Source organism: Helianthus annuus, chromosome 15, assembly GCF_002127325.2.
Source record: "Helianthus annuus cultivar XRQ/B chromosome 15, HanXRQr2.0-SUNRISE, whole genome shotgun sequence".
Classification (NCBI taxonomy): Eukaryota; Viridiplantae; Streptophyta; class Magnoliopsida; order Asterales; family Asteraceae; genus Helianthus; species Helianthus annuus.
The window spans coordinates 12,108,593-12,119,306 of NC_035447.2; the positions used below are offsets into that span (position 1 = coordinate 12,108,593).

The 10,714-nt window shown below is 39.3% G+C and overlaps 1 non-coding gene across 1 annotated transcript; it reads left to right on the forward strand.

The window, feature by feature from the left end:
• Positions 1 to 9,957: 9,957 nt before the first annotated feature.
• On the forward strand, positions 9,958 to 10,029 carry TRNAD-GUC. Its single transcript has one exon. It is a non-coding gene; the product is annotated as a tRNA-Asp (tRNA).
• Positions 10,030 to 10,714: the final 685 nt, after the last annotated feature.

The window sequence follows — 10,714 nt, forward strand, 5'->3', positions numbered from 1 at the left end:
TGTAATTTAAGTGTGGGGGGATGCTAAAACCTTGAAATTTTGCAAGTCCTAAAAACAAGCCTTACACAAAACTCTATTGGAATCGCTAATCACCCCAAATTTTTTTTCAAAATTTTCAATTTTTCTTTACTTGTCTAAAGTTTAAGTTGGGAATTTTAAGATTAATAAGGTTATATTTTTACAAGTTTACAACCAATAGCGTCGTGATAAAAAGAACCAACATACGAAAATTACGAAACGGCATGACAAGCTTAAGTTAAAATTTGATTATATATACTTGATCACATAGAAAAACCCATTCCCATAAAAAGTGAGTTTTGAGCCTATATTGAGCATACAAATACACATCTTTAGACTAAATGCTCATTTTTCGTTTCTTGTGTGAATAGCCGCTTGGTTCTTACGACTCTAGAACTTGCCACGACGATTCATTCCCGGTCCTTACCAACTTAAACCCAAGTAAGTAAATGATGGAGGCATTAGGACTAACCCTTTTTCTTTCGGCCGAGTGTGAGTGATTTCTCCCGTGAGGTAGGTGAACTTGTATTGATGTGTGTCGGTGTGTATATAATTTTGATATATATTTAAGCCCCTTTTTACACTTTTAGCCAAGTTTTAAATTTATAAAACACGATATTTACTAACACTAAACACACATATAGGCAAGTGCACCCATCGTGGACGTAGTATAGTGTTGGTAAGATACCGAGGTCGTCCAAGGACACAAGAGCTTTTAATACCGGTTTATCCTCAACGTCTAACCAAATCAAAAAGTGAGAAAAATGTTTTAAACTAAGAAAAATAAAAACTAACTAATTGCTGAAAAATAAAATAAAATAAAAACAGATAGAAAAGATGAATCACTTGGATCCGACACGTGTGTTAGTATAACATTTGATTATTTTCGCACTTTTGCACTTGTTTAAGAGATTATCTTAGTTATTGTAGTAGGCCCCTCTTTTGAAGGCGACGTTACCCTCAACCCAGTAGTTTGAGTCAGCAAGGATACAATCCTAAAGGGTCGGATTATTGAAAGATAATGAATTAAGTTATTAATGCAAATTGTGGTAGGCCCCGCTTTTGGCGGTGACGTTACCCTCGGCTAAGTAGTCTGAGTCAGCAGTGATACAGTCCTAAATAGCCGGGTTATAGTATTAATAGTAGTTAACTTATGAGGGGGTCAAAGAGTTTGGATCCCCGCCATCCAATACCTATGGGCATTGAAGGAGATCCTACTAAATTTGACCCAGGTCCCAAGCAGGACCTCTAAACGCTGAACAAGGGCAAGACCCTTACCAAACAGTTCCCTTAACCCCCGACCAGGTAGCCAACATACCTCCATATAGACCGTGGAGATATGAATGGTGAAAATCTTTTATTTTATATAGACAGTAAAATAACGCCAAGACACCACGGACAAACGATAAGGAAAGATCACCTTCAACATAAGTAACTAGTTATTAAAGTCATTAATACAAAACCAAATAAAAAGTGCAAAAGATTAAAAATAAAAAGTATTATACTAAACACTTGTCTTCACCAAGTGATGTAAGAGACTTAGGCAAACATGGCCTTGATTGTCAAGAACTCTTACGATCAATCTTGGATCCCGAGACGACTCACACACTCTACGATGGACAATGGATGATGGTGGTGGATGATGGTGTTATGGTGGTGGTGGGTGGTGGATGAAGTGTGAGAGAGGTGGTGTGCCAAGGGATGAAATGGAATGAAGCCAAGCACCCCTATTTATAGGCTGAACAGAAGGCTGGGCACGGCCCCGTGTCCGCTGGACACGCCCCCGTGCCCGTCTGACACTCTCTCTCTTCATTAATTGTAATTCGCAATTACAATTAATGCGCCTGCTGTACTTTCACCACGCCCCCGTGCCCGCTGGACACGGCCCCGTGGTGGGCAATGGAAGCTTCTACTGGTTTGTCTTTTCTGCTGCTTCCTGGGCACGCCCCCGTGTTCGCTGGACACGGGGCGTGTTCAGTCTCTGTTTTCTCTTCTTTGCCTTGGGAGGTGCCGTTGAGGGTCCGGGCAGTCTACTTTTGTTCCTTTTCTTGTATTTATGCTAGAATTAGTTGTCTTTTTGCTTCTTTTGTGATTTTGAGCTCATTTCATCCTGAAAATACAAAAGGAAGACAAAAACACTCTTTTTCCAACATTAGTACTTAAAAAGGGTTAGTTTTATGCCTTAATTGATGTGATTTATATGTTGCATTTTACACACATCATGTATATAAATGGATTTTAAAAAAAGGCATGTTATGCCCAAATAAGTAATTTATCCTATGAAACGTTCTAAATAAATAATAACGAATAGGATTGTAAATAAATAAAAATAAAACCCAAAAAGATCTTGGATTCCCGACACTCTATGACAAGCCAAAACCTTCTCTTCTACCCATTCCATTTGGGAGTGTAAGCCACATCATAAAGAGTTTTGCTTGAGGACAAGCAAAAGTTCAAGTGTGGGGGTATTTGATGTGTGTAAAATGCAACATATAAAATACATCAAATAAGGCATAAAACTAACCCTTTTTAAGTACTAATGTTGGAAAAAGAGTGCTTTTGTCTTCCTTTTGTATTTTCAGGATTAAATGAGCTCAAATTCACAAAAAAAGCAAAAAGACAGCTAAATCTAACATAAATACAAGGAAAGGAACACAAGTGGATTGCCCGACCCCTCAACTGCATCCTCCCAAGCAAAATAGAGAAGACAGAAGACTGAACACGCCCCGTGCTCAGCCAGCACGGGGCCGTGCCCAAGAAGCAGCAGAAAAGACAAACCTATAGAAGCTTCTATTGCCCACCACGGGGCCGTGTCCAGCGGACACGGGGGCGTGGTGAAAGTACAGCAGACGCATTAATTGTAATTGCGAATTACAATTAATGAAGAGAGAGAATGTCAGACAGGCACGGGGGCGTGTCCAGCGGACACGGGGCCGTGCCCAGCCTTCTGTTCAGCCTATAAATAGGAGTGCTTGGTTTCATTGCAACTCATCCCTTGGCACACCACCTCTCTCACACTTCATCCACCATCCACCACCACCATAACACCATCATCCACCACCATCATCCATTGTCCATCATAGAGTGTGTGAGTCGTCTCGGGATCCAAGATTGATCGTAAGAGTTCTTGACAATCAAGGCCATGTTTGCCTAAGTCTCTTACATCACTTGGTGAAGAGAAGTGTTTAGTATAATACTTTTTATTTTTAATCTTTTGCACTTTTTATTTGGTTTTGTATTAATGACTTTAATAACTAGTTGCTTATGTTGAAGGTGATCTTTCCTTATCGTTTGTCCGTGGTGTCTTGGCATTATTTTACTGTCTATATAAAATAAAAGATTTTCACCATTCATATCTCCACGGTCTATATGGAGGTATGTTGGCTACCTGGTCGGGAGTTAAGGGAACGGTTTGGTAAGGGTCTTGCCCTTGTTCAGCGTTTAGAGGTCCTGCAAGGGACCTGGGTCAAATTTAGTAGGATCTCCTTCAATGCCCATAGGTATTGGATGGCGGGGATCCAAACTCTTTGACCCCCTCATAAGTTAACTACTATTAATACTATAACCCGGCTATTTAGGACTGTATCCCTGCTGACTCAGACTACTTAGTCGAGGGTAACGTCACCGCCAAAAGCGGGGCCTACAATAATTTGCATTAATAACTTAATTCATTATCTTCCAATAATCCAACCCTTTAGGATTGTATCCTTGCTGACTCAAACTACTGGGTTGAGGGTAACGTTGTGACAACTCGAAATCTAGAACCTTTCGTTGTGTCTTGATGTAGCTTGCTTGTACGTTATGTGATTAGTGGACTGACTAAACTTAATGATAACGTGAACCTTTATGTGATATGTGCTTTATTATGTGTGCATTGTATGTATATGTATGTGTTATATGCAAGCCGAGAACCCAACCCGAGAACAAAGAACCCGACTCGAGACCATGAGGTCTCGAGTGAATAGTGACCGAATGGGCCTTGGGCCGAGAACCTAGTGGCCGGTTGGGCCATTGGGCCGTAAACCCTTAACCGAACCCATTAAGGGTGCAACACTTGGAACTAGTATATAAACCACCCTTAGTCATTTTTACCATTTGTTGAAACATCACAACACACACTCTCCTATTCTCTCTCCCACTTAAACTCTAGAACACAAACACACTCCTCATTCTCGGATTTGGACTTGGATCGGCTCACACACACACCCGGTTGGAAGCTTTACACACACCCTCGAAACCCATTAACCGGTTAGTGTTTCTTGATGATTATTGTTGAATGCTTAGTGTTAATATATTCATGTTGAGTTTGTGCTTGAATGGATGTATGATGAGATTATGTGATAATATGGTGGTTGTGTTATGCATGATGTTTTGAAAAGAAATCGGTTCATGAATGTTCTTGTGATATGTGTTGAACTATGCATAAATGCTTGATGTTGAAAATAGGTTCATTGTATGTTAAAAAGATGAATGATGATATCGGTTGTACTTGGATTTGGATCCGAAAAGTTTGGGTGTTTATACTAAACAAATCGGCTAATGAAGATGTTTGTCATGATAGGATGCATGGTAGTGAATGATAGTTCATATTTTTGCTTGAACAAAGGTTGAATATGTGATGAATATGCTTGAATGTTTGAAGAACAATTTGAATGATAGTTAAAGATGTGAAAACCCTTGTGATTTTGATCCATTTTTACTAATAGCCTGATTAGGAAAACTTGTTAGTGAAATTCTATTGGTTGTTTCCTGATTTGGGCCTGATTACATTGTACCATTAAGCTGACCATATCTGCATCAACACTGAACGTGAAAATGACAGCATACCGACTCGCAATCACCCAGTTGCGACTCGCAACCACGGCGTGATGACTCGAGACCACGCGGTTGCGACTCGCAACCATAGCAGGTCAAGCCGAGACCACAGGTTACGAGTCCCGTTGCGACTCGAGACCTTAGCATGATGAACCGAGACCACGGTTGCGACACAGGTTGCGACTCGCAACCATTTATGATCAGCACAAACAGCATGACTCGAGACCATGCTTGCGAGTCCGGTTGCGACTCGAGACCACACTTTTGGGCCTAAGTTAGTGGGCCGGACTTATGAACTTCTGTGCTACTGTTGACGTGCTGTTTGGGCCTGTTATCACGAGCCCAACCGTTTGGGCCTCACACTTGGACTTTGGGTTGTATTTGACTGTAACTGTGAACTGTGTATGTTAAACGTGTTTGCCATACGTGTTGAACATTCGTACACTGCTTGGTTTGAATCTGATTATAAGTGGTATCCATGTTAGGACGTTATTGACTACTTGCGACTTGATTGATTTTCTGTGATTTACTGCCGAGCAAACCAAGGTGAGTTCACACCCTTTACAAAGCATGGGATTCCCTGGGTTGGGAACGGGGTTAAGGAACGTGGATTCCTCGTCCTCCTTGGGTAGGACGTCAGTGGTTCAGGAATGTGATTCCTCGTCCGGATGGACGGATAAACGTACTAGACTAAAACTCTATCATGAAGTCCCTCCTTTTTGTATCGACTAATCGCCGGGCCAATGGCGAGCGGGTCATTAGTTAGATAGCGCTATTTAGGTCTGACAAGCCTCACACCGTGCCGCAGAGGACGGGCGTGAACTAATGGATCTGGGGCACGTCAATGATGATAGACATTGATGTTTTCAGGGCACATAAACATGACTACAGTCAGCAGTCGATATGGTAACGAGTCTAGTGTACGCATGGGGTAGCCCCCACGGCCGAAATGCCTGATAACTAAACATGGGGTAGCCCCCACGGCTGGAGTGCCGGAGTAACTGGGAATGAACATGTCACGTTTTTAAACTATGGGGTAACCCCCACGGCAGGATGCCAGTTAAAGTAAACTGTTTTCGAAACAATTAAAACGAACATCCAACCGTGAACTCACTCAACTAGTTGTTGACTCGTTACTACATGCTTTGCAGGACCATAGGTACTCAGCTGGAGCTTGCATGGAGGAGGGTCGTTGTGGGACGCGGATTGCTACGTGCTACGTTAAACTTGAAACTTTTGAACTTATGTTATAACTTTAAACTTATGCTTCCGCTTGCAACTTAACTTGTCTGTTTTAAAACACCAATCGTATTGGTTAACTTTTATAACTGTTTATATGCTTGTTCAGTATGATTGGTGGCTGGATCCTGGTCAGTCACGCCTCCAAGCGGTAGTACTCCGCAGGTGGGATTTTGGGGGTGTGACAAACGTCGCCTTCAAAAGAGGGGCCTACTACAATAACTAAGATAATCTCTTAAACAAGTGCAAAAGTGCGAAAATAATCAAAGGTTATACTAATACACGAGTCGGATCCAAGTGATTCATCTTGTCTATCTGTTTTTATTTTATTTTTATTTTTCAGCATTTAGTTAGTTTTTATTTTCTTAGTTTAAAAATCTTTTCTAACTTTTTGATTTGGTTAGACGTTGAGCATAAACCGGTACTAAAAGCTCTTGTGTCCTTGGACGACCTCGGTATCTTACCAACACTATACTACGTCCGCGATGGGTGCACTTGCCCATATGTGTGTTTAGTGTTAGTAAATATCGTGTTTTATAAATTTAAAACTTGGCTAAAAGTGTAAAAAGGGCTTAAATATACATCAAAAATATATTACACTACACACGCATCACTGTACAATATCCATACCATTGATCTATCAATGAACAATGGTGTGATATTAGTTGTGATAGCAATCAGTCATGAATTTTTATTGTTTGCTATTAGTTGTGATCTATCATGACCTATATTGTTTGCATTTATTTATTGATATTATTAAGTTGATATTATTAGTTAATGCTTATTTATGAAAACAATCACAACTTTATACTATAAGAGTACAATGAATAAATTTATAAGATATATACTTGTTATTGGTTATACATGATTATATATATTTGCTTGTAACCGATGAAAAAAAAATCTTATTTCATAAAGTTTTGTATTACATACATTCAAGTGGTGTCTTTTATCACATGTCAGTTTTGTCTTCAAGATGCTTTTGAATATTTGTACAAGATGTTTTTTTTTTTTTATATTTGTACAGTGATTATAGTATAAAGCAAAGAAAAATAAAAGACCAAAGTTAGTTGTTTTGTTATCACTCTCATGATAGAGTATACATGTGCTTAGATATGACACCCAATGTGTCATACTCCACAAATCTCATTATCAATTCATACAAGGTCATAAGATTTTAGACCGATAAACATTATATGAATCAGATACACAATTCTTTCTCAATTGATATCATGTAAGAGGAGATGTTTTATGAGGAAAACTTTATAAATTCTTTTTAGTTGTCACAAGTGAGATATGCTCATGAAGTAGCAATATCATAAAAATAGTATGAAAGGTTTGAAGTGCTTTTATACTCGTGTGACTAAGCAAAGAATGAAAATCTATGAACGTTTTCAGATTCTATCACATTTCCTGAAGTGAATGTGATTACATATTGAGCATTGTAAAGGTAGCGATCATGGACATAATTGAGAAACTTGTAATGATGAGATCAAACATTTAGAATTGCACACTTAACCTTTTGCTTGTCCCTAAGCAAAATCCTAAGCGACATGTCCAACTTAAACACTTAACAATAACGCAAGTCTCGAACAAATTATAACGCGAACTACGAATCATCAAACACAGCGGTTGCGCAAGACTTACAACGTTCAAAAGGTTGACGAATCATAATATTTAAATGAAAACGGGCCTACCTAATCAAGTTTTTCTTACCTTCAAGCAATCAATTATGCATTGTCAACACCCCTCACAATCTCACTCAACCCTCGGCTAATATATATAATATTTCGAGTGAACTCTCAAAACCAAACTATGAAACATACTATCATAAGCTTGTACGTCAATCAATTCTCCACCTAAATGTTAAAATTCGACACGGATCAAGAGGGCTTTAACGGGTAGGTAAGGGTTAAAGGAAGGTGTTTTTTTTTTTTTTTTTTTTTTTTTTTTTTTTTTTTTGGAAGAAGTGGCTAAACACGTAATCACACAATAAACCGGATAAGCACGAAACAAAACACTAACATATTGGTCATTTTGACCCACAACTTTATTCTATTTTTATTTTCTTTTCTTTTTCTTTTTTTTTCTTTTTTTTTCATTTTCAAGATAAAGATAACAATAACACAATACGATCCGGTTATCACATCAACAATGGGTAACAAACGAATGGTTAGGCTCAAAGTGGTGTATCTAAGGGTAGTGGTGAAACGGGTCAAACACAAAGGCTACATAAACAGGGTGATCCTAACGCCTCTATCATATCCATGCCAAATCCTAATCGAAGGTCTCAAACTGTATTAAAACGCACAAGTTCTAAAGTAATGCAACAAGTCGGTAAACACACATGAAAAGAAAATAGTGAACATATAAATATGAAACATATAAAGGCTCAAATCTCACTATCATGTGGAAAATAGGGCTACCGATATCGACAATGCACAACCAATTAACTCTCCGGCTCCATCCACTATCCTAGGCATCCCAAAACCTTTTACTCCCCAAAAACCGATTCAGTCAACCTACTATCCTGCAACTTAAAGAAACATGTGCTCTCCGACTCGTAAATTCGACAATTAAACCGCTTTTGACCGACGTGTTGAAAAGGTTTTTCGTTTTCTTTGCGCTAAAGGACCGGGACTTGCAAAACCAACTCTTTTTTTTTTATTTTTGGTAATTTTTTTTTTTGTATTTTCCAAATTTTTGACTCAAAAGACACACTAACTAGACACTAAACGATAGTTTCCCATCCCCACACTTAAACTCTACATTGCCCTCAATGTAGGATGGAAACCTACTCAAAAGACTAAAAATAAATAAGAAATAAAAGACTAAGGGCAAATTGGAAAGGACTTAGCTGGTTTTAATAAGGCGTATGTTCCAAAACTCTCGTCCAATCCAGCTCGATCGTATAGCATTTCGGTCGCGATCGGCTTTGACTCTGACTGGTATACTTGAAAAATGCTTGATATCTGCTTAACAGCTCCGAAATCACCCGAATGGAGATTGAGTACGGGTGGTACATATTCAAACCTGCATAAACAAAAACAAGCAAAACCAAAGCAGTACCGACTCTTAAAAAACGACTCAAAACTACTAAATTAGACTCATGGTACAAAATAAACGACTCAAAATACAAACTCTACAAACCTCCCCACACTTGAATTTAATCAGGAGGTTTCTCCTTTATCCAACCTCGGTCCAACCCGTTTAATTCCACCCGTTCCTTATTATAAATTAAAATTTTAAGGGTGGAAATTATAAACCTTTTAACATTTTTAAACGGGTCAGGCCAACAATACTTAAACTTACCTGGACCAAACCTGATTCGTGGCATGTAATGAGAAGGATGGTGTTGTGCAAACTTCAGCAATTCCACCTTCTTCTTCTTTTGGTACCATCCTCGAATCCTCAGAAGGTGTTGATCCAAGCTCTTTCTTGCCCTCTCCCGTGTTCTTGATCATGGTGGCAGTCCATCTTCTAACTTCTCCACGGGTCCGCTATCAAACTCCTCAGCCACTATCTCTTCTACGTTTGGTGTATATTTGATCTCCATGGTCGGCGTCTCTACAAGTAATGTCTCTAGATAGGCGAGATCGCCAACCGGGTCAAATTCTTCATATTCAAGAGTTGGCAAACCTACCAACTCATCACCAAACTCCTCCTCCCAAGATGGTACATGCTCCTCAATTTTCGCATCTTCCATCTTGTCTAGTGGCTCTTCTTCAACTTCAACTTTTTCAACTGTGGTGTAGTCGAGCACCTCTAACTCTGCCTCTTCAACTACCCCCTCATCATCACTCCAAAAGCCATCATCGATATTCCATGGCGTGGGACACCAATAGTTGGAATTAACGACTTGTTGAACTTGATGTGGTAAATATGGTCGTTGTAGTATAGTGGTAAGTATTCCCGCCTGTCACGCGGGTGACCCGGGTTCGATCCCCGGCAACGGCGCCAAAAACTTGATGTGGTAAATATGATCTGTAAAAACTAAACCTAATCTAGACACCCTAGTTTTAAATTTATAAACTAAGACTCTCTAAATGCTAGACCACTGACATGCAAGTGTACCTATCGTACGTAGTAAAGCCTAATGAAGTCCGAGTATCGAACCCACGAGACACTAGCGACACTAACTAGACTCTAACTCAACTAATTACTTAACTGATTTTAATTTGTTTAGAATTCGAGGTTTTAACTAATTAAACTAAATGACTAAGAAAATGGCAGACACGACAAACAACGTGAAACAAACACGAACTCAGGGGCTAGGTGTAAATCAAATATGATGAGAAAAGACTACCTAGGTTTCGAATCCCTAGAATCATGCAACGCTATCTTAACTATGGCAATGGTTAAATATCCTACTCCATCGATTAACCCCCCGCTAGAGATGTATCAAACGAAAGATAAGGACGAAATGCGAAGTGCTAGAACGAACCGGCTCGACCTATCGATACCAAATCCCACGAAAATAGAATCCTTTTGACCTCAGAGACAATTATGTTAAGAGAAGATCCCAAAAACGCAAAGCAAACCAAACCATGAAGATTGAAATCCTAGGAAACCTTAACCACGATGTAATAAACGAGCCCGAGCTATCGGTCACCCAATCTACCCACCAATGATTAGCTAATAA